The 9,602-nt window shown below is 48.9% G+C and overlaps 1 long non-coding RNA gene across 1 annotated transcript in view; it reads left to right on the top strand.

Annotated features, from left to right (window-relative positions):
• The window catches only part of LOC116622383, a 32,673-nt gene that overhangs the window by 2,759 nt on the left and 20,312 nt on the right, over positions 1 to 9,602 (top strand). Inside the window, exon 2 of the long non-coding RNA XR_004297562.1 lies at positions 5,219 to 5,274. This is a non-coding gene — a long non-coding RNA (uncharacterized LOC116622383). The remainder of the gene's footprint in view (positions 1 to 5,218; positions 5,275 to 9,602) is intronic.

Raw genomic sequence — 9,602 nt, 5'->3', positions numbered from 1 at the left:
AGAGAAGGTCTTTTTTTTTTTTTTATTTTCGAGAGAGAGAATGAGAGAGAGCACGAGAGGGAGGAGGGTCAGAGGGAGAAGCAGACTCCCTGCTGAGCAGGGAGCCCGATGCGGGACTCGATCCCGGGACTCCAGGATCATGACCTGAGCCTAAGGCAGTCGCTTAACCAACTGAGCCACCCAGGCGCCCTAGAGAAGGTCTTTTGTCTCGAGATAGTAAGGTGTTCTGTTAGCTTTGTAGGTTTGTTTGTTTATTTATTTATTTATTTTTGTCAGAGAGCCTGAGCACAAACGGCGGGGGGGGGGGGGGGGGGAGGGGGGGAGCGGGGCCCCCCCCCGGGAAGGGGCCCCAATGCCGGACTAGATCCCAGGACACTGGAATCATGACCTGAGCCGAAGGCAGACTCTTAACCAACTGAGCCACCTAGGTGTCCCTGCTTCGTGGACTTTTGTGTCTAGTTTCTACCCCAGGATTGGGGAATTCTTAGCTTTTGTTTCTTTAAATACAGGCTCCCCTTCCCTCTCCCTCTCTTCTCCTTCTGGTATACCCTTGATCTTGTGCTTTTTCCTCTAATGGAGCCTGATTGTTCTTGTAGGGTTTTTTTGTTTTGTTTTGTTTTTAAGGTTTTATTTTTTTTAAGTAATCTCTAAACCCAGTGTGGGACTCAAAACCACAATCCCGAGATCAAGAGCCACATGATCCACCGACTGAGCCGGCCAGGCACCCCTCCTGTAGGGTTTATTTGCTTTAAAAATCTTAGTTCTTGGGGCGCCTGGGTAGCTCAGATGGTTAAGCATCTGCCTTCAGCTCAGGTCATGATTTCAGGGTCCTGGGGTGGAGCCCCGCATCTGGCTCCCGTCTCAGCAGGAAGCCTGCTTCTCCCTCTCCCTCTGCCTCCCACTGCTTCCCACTCCCCCTGTTGGTGTGTGCGCTCTTTCTCTCTCTCTGTCAAATAAATAAATAAAATCTTAAAAAGAATAAAAGTAAAAATCTTAGTTCTCTCTCATCTTCCACCTGAATCATTTCTAGATCCCTATATTCAGGCTCACCTATTTTCTCTTCCAGGTGATCTGCTCTATTTCCAGTGCTTTCTAATGTATTATCCATCTCATTTATTGAGTTCTTCAGCTCCAGAATTTCCATTTGGCTCTTTTTTATAATTTCAATCTCTTTGGTAAGATATTCCTTCTGTTCATTAATTTTATTCCTGAGTTCGTTGTACTGACTTTCTGAGTTTTCTTGTAGCTCACTGAATTTCCTCATAGCAGCTCTTTTGAATTCTTTTTTTTTTTAAGATTTTATTTTTAAGTAGGCTTCACCCCACATGGGGCTCGAAAGCACAACCCCAAGGTCGAGTTGCACGCTTCACCCACTGAGCCAGCCATGTGCCCCAGCTTTTTCTTTTCTTTTCTTTTCTTTCCTTTCCTTTCCTTTTCTTTCTTTTCTTTTTTCTTTTCTTTCTTTCTTTCTTTCTTTGTTTCTTTGTTTCTTTCGCACGAGAGCAGGGCTGGAGGGGTGGGGAGGAAAGGGGCAGAGGGAGAAGGTGGGAGAATCTTAACCAGGCTCCACGCCCAGCACAGAGCCAGATGCGGGGCTCGATCTCAGTTCCCTGAGATCATGACCTGAGCTGAAATCAAGAGTTGGACGCTTGGGGCGCCTGGGCGGCTCAGTCATTAAGCGTCTGCCTTCAGCTCAGGTCATGATCCCAGGGTCCTGGGATCGAGCCCCGCATCGGGCTCCCTGCTCAATGGGAAGCCTGCTTCTCCCTCTCCCACTCCCCCTGCTTGTGTTCCCTCTCTCGCTGTGTCTGTCAAATAAATAAAATCTTTTTTTAAAAAAAGAGTTGGACGCTTAACCACCTGTGCCACCTAGGCACCCCACCTCACCTCTTTTGAATTCTTTATCAGATCACAGTATTGCGTCTTTGGGTTTGGTTGGTTACTGGAAAATTGTCATTTGCTTTTTGTGATGCTGTGCTGCCGTGATTCTTCATAGTGTTTGATGAGAAGTATCCCTGCCCCTGCACTTGAAGTAGTGAGCGCATTCTTACTTGGGTAAGGTTTTGTTCACTTTGATCTGATCTAATGGTTCAACGGGTAGGTCACTAGGAGCCTTTCTTCTGTGTTCCAGCAGGTGGCGCTAGGGCGCAAGTCTTGGTTTCTCTTGCCACAGCTGCCTCCCAGCTAAGCTTGGGAGCCTGTGAGGAAGCAGGTTGGGGAGAAGGTGGGGTGGCTCAGAGTGGGGGGAGGTGCGTGCTTAGCACTGCTGCTTCGGGTGTGTCCCTGCTGTAGGGAGTCCTCGAAGGGGTGATCCCGGAGCTCCCTCTGGGCAGACAGTGGGAGACTGTTCCTTCAGTTCTATCTGTTCGGTCTTGGAGGTCTCGCCTCCAAAATGGGGGTGTGGCTGAGGAGCAGGGGCCCCTCCAGCTGCAGCCAGGCTGCAGACTTTCACTCCTCACTTCATTGTCCCCCTCTTCCGCTCAGCCACCTGCAGGTCCCAGCCACCCACCTTCCGTGCACACAAGGATGGATCTCTGGTGTCCTAGTGAGCAGGGCAGAGGTGCTTTTGTTCAATTACAGATGTGGATTTGTTGTGTTCGGAAGGGAGAGAGAAAAGGACTGACTCCTGTCACCAGAATGCTAACATCCCTCCGGCTGTAAAGTCTCGAGCGAGTTTATAGAAGTGTATGTTCTTCATGCCACAGGAGACACGATGTCACTCGCCCAGAAAGCCGGGACCTGTGCTGTCAGCCTCGGCATCTGTCTGTGTACGTGGATCCTGGCACACAGTAGGGCCTCAACGAACACACGATGGCTGACTGACAAGATGCCCGGTATAAGCACGACTCACAGAGATTTTTTTCAAGAATGTGCAAAGATGCAAAGTCACCGTAACTAACCGTCTTCCTCCCACCCAGTGAATGCCACTTGAAACACCACCCCGTGGTCACCCACACCCACTTGAGGGGAGAAGGGCTGGCTCGGAGATGGAGAAAACCTTTTCCTCGCAGAGAAATACATGTGACAGTCTTAGCCCTGGCATTGAAAAGTTTTTGAACCGCTCTTTTCCATCGTCCCTTTTCATTCCCTGATACTCCAAGCAGGACAAGGCTCCCTGCTTGGTGTCCTAAAACATACCTCAAAATCCAAGTGGATATTCCAGAAAGGGAAAGACATGCACTCTTCCCTTGTCCCACATGCAAGTGCATTTGTAGGTGTCTTCGTCAGCTCAGGCTGCTCTAACAGAAGACCATAGACCAGGTGGCTACACTAGCAAATGTTTATTCCCACAGTTCTGGAGGCTAGAAGTCAGAGACCAGGGTGCTAACATGTTTGGATTCTTAGCAAGTGCATTCTTCCCAGTTTACAGACTGCTGCCTTTTCCCCTGTATCCTCACATGGTGAAGAGAGATCATCTTTCTTGTGTCTCTTATAAGAAGAGACCAATCCCATTCATGAAGACTGCATCCTTATGACCTAATTCTCTCTCAAAGGCCCCACCTCCCAACACCATCACATTGGAGCTTAAGGTTTCTACGTGCGAACTTTTGGGAAGTGTTCTTACTCTTGGTTACCCTTTGGCTTCTGTGCATGCATGTGCTTTTTTCTCTCTCAAATAAGTAAAAATAAAATGTTTAGGAAAAAAAAGATTAAGACCTAAATGTAAAATCTAAAGCTATAATAGTTACATAAGAAAACATAGGAAAAAGATCTTTGTGACCTTGAGTTAAGCAGAGATTCCTTAGGACAAAATTCTCAAGCCATAAAGAAAAAATAATTCATAATTGGTGAGCTTAACCAAAATTTAAAACTTCTGCTCTTTAAGAGAGGTTTAAAAATGAAAAGACAAGTCAACAAACTGTAAGAAAAAACTTGCAAAGCAGATGTTTGTTAACAGACTTGTGACCAGAATGTGTATATATTCTTTTTTTTTAATTTTTAAAGATTTTATTTATTCATTTGAGACACAGAGATACAGAGAGAGAGAGAGCACGAGCAGGGGGAGAGGCAGAGGGAGAAGCAGGCTCCCCGCTGAGCCAGGAGCCGGTTGTGGGACTCGATCCCAGGACCCTGGGATCATGACCCGAGCTGAAGGCAGATGCTTTTCCATCTGAGCCACCCAGGTGCCCCTGTATATATTCTTGCAATTCAGTATTAAGAAGACAAATAACCCAATTAAAAATGGGCAAATAGGGGTGCCTGGGTGGCTCAGTCATTAAGCGTCTGCCTTTGGCTCAGGTCATGGTCCCAGGGTCCTGGGATCGAGCCCCGCATCGGGCTCCCTGCTCAGTGGGGAGTCTGCTTCTCCCTCTCCCACTCCCCCTGCTTGTGTTCCCTCTCTTGCTGTGTCTCTCTCTGTCAAATAAATAAATGAAATCTTTAAAAAAATAAAAATGGGCAAATATTTAATCAGATACTTTATCAGGAATTAAAATAAACGTCATATAGTGACAGATGGTGACTGTGCTTACCATGGTGAGCATCAAGTAACGTGTAGAATCGTTGAATCAATATGTTGTGTGCCTAAAACTAATACAACATTATATGTTGATTGTATTTTTTTTTAAAGATTTATTTATTCATTTGAGATACAGAGAGGGAGAGAGAGAGCATGAGCAGGGAGAGAGGCAGAGGGAGAGGGAGAAGCAGGCTCCCCGCTGAGCCAGGAGCCCGATGCAGGGCTTGATCCCAGGACCCTGGGATCATGACCTGAGCCGAAGGCAGACGCTTAACCATCTGAGCCACCCAGGCGCCCCTGATTGTATTTTTTTTTAAAGATTTTATTTATTTGACAGAGAGACAGAGGGAACGCAAGCAGGGGGAGGGGGAGAGGGGGAAGCAGGCTTCCCGCGGAGCAGGGAGCCCGATGTGGGGCTGGATCCCAGGACCCTGGGGGGATCATGACCTGAGCCTAAGGTAGATGCTTAACAACTGAGCCACCCAGGCGCCCCATTTGATTGTATTTTGATAAAAAATTTTTAAAAAGGCCAATAGTATGTGGGAAGACACTCAATATTATTAGCTATGAGGAAAATGCAAAATAAAGACACACCAAATAACTAGAGTAATGATCCCAGAAAGAGGTTCATCCATGTATGGAAATTTGGGGTGTGACCTAAGTGACATGTCATATTGGTGTAACCAAATTTAGAGTGTTCAGAGTGGCATAATCATTTGTTGGGTGGATTTTTATGCCCCGTCCTGTTCTCTGCTGCAGGTGAGGAGTACAGAAGAGGAAACCATCATCTTGTCCGGGAGGGGCTCTCAGCAGAGGTGAGAATGCACGATCCATTGGAAACTGTTCAGGGTCAGTGGGTCCAACTTCATCAACAGTCATCATTCCCCTCAGGAGCTGTGGGACCTGTAGGTGGAGAAGAACCGAGAGAGAGGTCAGGTGAGGGAGGAAAAGGAAGATATGATTTCTCCTGGCCTCCAAACACAGGTCTCCACCAGTGGAACTCTCCCCCCCTTCCTCCGTATCTGGGGATGTTGAAAGGGCATGGGAGTGTTAGTTAGTATGTCTACACAGTGATTAGGGCTTCTTCTGATTTAACGAGAGATAAGGAAGATGCTGAATGTTCTTGCAATGAACCAGACAGTCCTACATGGTAAGAAATATCCCACCAGAAATACCAATAAGCCACATTGAGAAACATAGGAGGTCCCCACAAGGCAAGTTTGGTGTTGACATGCCCCCTATCACTAGGACAGCCCATGAAAAAGAAGGGTGCTCAGTTGTTTACTTGGGTCCATGCAGAGACTCCTTGCGGCTCTGCCAGGCTTCAGCCAGGACAGCCCCCACGATAATCAGAAGGGGGGCCGCCAGACCCAGTCGGAGGTGGTTAATCTTGGTGTGATTTCCTGGTGCCCCATTTGAGGAAATTGAAAGAGACAAGCGTTCAGCACTGGCCACAGAGCACCCTCCCTCCTACTCGGTCAGAAGTCAGAGCCCATTTGTGTGTCCTGGTCAGTGAGCTTACCATCCTGAGCTGTCAGAGAGCAGAAGCGGAAGCGCCAGGACACAGAATGCACTGTATCCCATTGCCTAGGATGATGGTTTCTTAAAATTCCTAACCAACTAAAAATATATAAATGCACATTGGTGAGGGCCAAGGGAGAAGTATACACATGCGATGCATCGTGACAAAGAAGAAATAACGCAAGGAGGAGAATGGATGGGGAAAGAGGGGAAGTCTTAAAACCCCCAAAGGCAGAGATTGCTGCTCGTCACAGGTTAGGTTTGTGGGGGAGAAAGTCGCCGTCCTGTATCACACTCTGTATGCGAGGGTCCCTTCCCACGTGGTTCTTGGCTTGTGCTGGCTCCCAGGGGCTCGGTTCTCCCACCGTGACACTGAGAATGACAGCTCTGTAGAGAGAATACACTTGCACACGGGCTGTCTGATGACAGAGTCCCTGGTCCCTGAGCAAGACGGAGTCCCTGATCCAAGGATTTCCCCAGATCGAGAGGACCGAGATCTTGGCTTCCACTTTCTGGTTGCCCATGGAAGTCACTACTCCACAGTAACAGTGAGGAAAAGCAGGACAAACTGAAAGGTCTGTAAGTCTTGTGAGATCTGAAATGGCAGTGAGGTCACAGAGCAGCCCTCCGCCCCGCGACTGGAGAGGCCAACCCGTGAGTCCCGAGAATCAGAGTTTGCCGAGCAAAAACCCACAAGCCGAAACCTCCCTGGGGACCAGAGCCAGGTCCGGATGCTCGGCTTGGACAAACCTGGGAGTTAGGAACTCCGGGGAGCTGGTCACGGGCTCCCGGTCATGGGGTCTGGGAGTTTCACCTCCTGGAGTTCTACCAGGTTCTCCTAGTGAAGAGCCAAGAAAAACCCCCTCCTGCTTCTGGCAGGGAGAGGGGGAAACCCACTTTGAAATACAGCAGAGCACTGTGTTCTTCTTAACAAGGCCAGGGGAAACCAGCTCACTGGGCCTAACCTCCTGGGGTTTTGTCAGAGCTTAACTGACCTGGAAGAAGAGAAGCACCCAACCCCAGCCAGCTCTGGCCACCCTGTCCCACCATAGCAGGGGGACTGAGAAACCCTGTGAGGGTCACACCCCAGGGGCACAGGCTCTGTGCAAGTCGGAGTCCTAATCCTAGGAAAGATCCTACCAAGTCACTAAAGGCCAGTCTCCAGCAGTTCCTTTGCCCGGCGCATCATGGCTGGCCATCAAGAACAAAGGACAGGGTGTACTAAAAGCCAAAAAAAAAAACCCCAAGCAAAAACAGTTTGAAGAGACATAGCAGCAGCAGAACCAGATGCAGCTATGGCAGAAATGCTGGAATGATCATCTCAGGAACTTAAGCCACGGTGACTCATATGCTAAGGGCTCTCGCAGGCAGAGTAGGCAGCATGCGAGAACAGATGGGCGATGTGAGCAGGGAGGTGGAAATCCGAAGAAAGACTCAAAAAGAAGCTCCAGAGACCAGAAACCCTGTGACAGGAATGAAGAACGCCTTTCGATGGGCTTGTGGGTGGACTGGGTGTGGCTGAGGGAGTGAGCTTGGTGCCTGAGGATTCACCAGCAGAAGCCTCCGAAACCAAGCAGCAAACAGAAACAGGCTGGAAGAACACAGAAGGGAGTGTCCAAGGGCTGTGGACCAAGGTGTAACCCGTGCGTCATGGGATCAACAGGAGGAGAGAGAGAGAGAGAGAGAAACAAGAAATATGAGAAATAGCAACTGAGAATTTTCTCCAAATTTCAGACACAAAACCACAGATCCCGGAAACAGAGAACAGCAAGCAGGATAAGCATCAGAAATGAAGCAAAAAACAAAACAAAACAAGAACCCTACCTCTATGCGTATCCTTTTCAAACTAGAAAGGCAGAGGTTAAGAAACTCCCGAAGGAAACCAGAGGAGAAAACACCTCAGCTGCAGAGGAGCAATGGTAAGAATTGTATCCGACTTTCTGGATACGATGTGGGATGAGAGTGGAGTAAAGTATCAACGTGTTGAGAGAAAAAAACCACCGACCTAACATCCTGGGCCCTGAGATACTATCCTTCAAAAGTGAAGAAATAGAGCCTTCCTCTGACAAACAAAAACCGAGGGCATTTGTTGCCAGTACACATGCCTTGCATGGAATGTGACCAGAAGTTCTTTAGCGAGAGGGGAGGTGATGTGGATCAGAAACTCAGATCCGCGTGGAGAGAGGCGAAGTATCATAGAAGGAATAAGTGCAGGTGAAAATAAGAAGTTTCCTTTTTCCTGTCCTTCAGTCATCTAGAAGCTAAATGTTTGAAACGAGCACAGCAGCACTGTATTCGACTGTGTTTGCTTACATCGGTGTATATGTTTGCGAGTAAGTGAAATGAACACTCCAAGGATGCAAGGCATGACAGCGAGGGGTTAGGGTTATTTTATTATAAAATCGTCCCAATCTTTACCTGTCACCCACAGTTCTAGCTGTTGCTGGGCCGTGAGGCCCAGGAAGGAGCCTCGGTTTGGTAGTATACACATCTGTAACTGCCACCGTCCCTGACTCTCCGAAGGCGAGGTGAGCCACGTTCCCTGATGGTCCCTGGGACGTCAATAGGCTCAGGAATTCCCCGCTTCAGCAGAGCCCACACGATAAATGCAATCTCGAGGTCTGTCTTCTGGCACTGAAGAGTCACGTTCTCTCCTGGTGTCACCGTAAGCCTCTTCCGATTGAGGAAGTTTGGTTTAGGTAAGCTTCCTGGAGGAGAAAGAGGGTCAGAAATAATGGGGAGAAGCTCAGGGTCCCCCTCATCCCTGGTGTCCTCAAAGGTCTTTCCAGGGAGCATGGGACCAAGGATACCAGACACACCTTTGCCCAGCTGTGGGCAAAGTCTTGTCGAGGATCAGAATTTCACTTTCATTAGTCTCCAAATCAGACTGCTCCTACTGTCCTCAGGCCCCTCTGTGGGAGCAGAGACCACTTCCTGTCCTCTCCTCTGAGTCCCTCTTCATCCTCTTATGCTGGGGGTGGGGGCAGATGGGTCAAGCCAGACTCTTTCTGGGACACTTCCTTCTCACCTGTAACCACGAGAAGGACATCTCTGGCTGGGGAACACTGGCGGGGGGCCTCTGTCCGGCAATATTTGCAGGTATATTTCCCCGAGTCTTGCCGACTCAGGTTAACGAGGGGGACTTCAGCCACTCTTCCTGAATGATCCACGGACACCATGGACTTTGAGGGTAGCAGGATTCTTCCCTTGCTGAAAGTAAACTCTACATTCCTGACAGGAGTCCAGCATCTTAGGGTCATGTTACTCTTGGCAGGAACCAAAAAGCTGGGTGAGGCTCTGAGGAAAGGCTTGGGGAGTATCCCCGAAAAGAAGTAGAGCCCGGGGCTGGATTTGATGAGCTCGCCAGTTCTCAGGGGGCCCTTTGATGAGATGTCACCTCACACCTGTCAGAATGGCACTCATCCAGAAAACGAGAGACGACAGGTGTCGGCGAGAAGGAGGAGAACAGGGAACCCTGTGCACTGTTGCTGGGAATGTAAGTAGGGGCAGCAGCTACAGAGAACAGTAGGGCGGTTCCTCAGAAAACGAAAAGTAGATCTACCCTTCGATGCAGCGACCCCACTTCTGCGCATACAGCTGAATGAAATGAAGACACCGTCTC

The sequence above is a fragment of the Phoca vitulina genome, unplaced genomic scaffold (assembly GCF_004348235.1).
Source record: "Phoca vitulina isolate PV1807 unplaced genomic scaffold, GSC_HSeal_1.0 scaffold52, whole genome shotgun sequence".
NCBI lineage: Eukaryota > Metazoa > Chordata > Mammalia > Carnivora > Phocidae > Phoca > Phoca vitulina.
The sequence above is the reverse complement of the archived record's forward strand: the minus strand, read 5'-3'. Positions and strand labels throughout refer to the sequence as shown.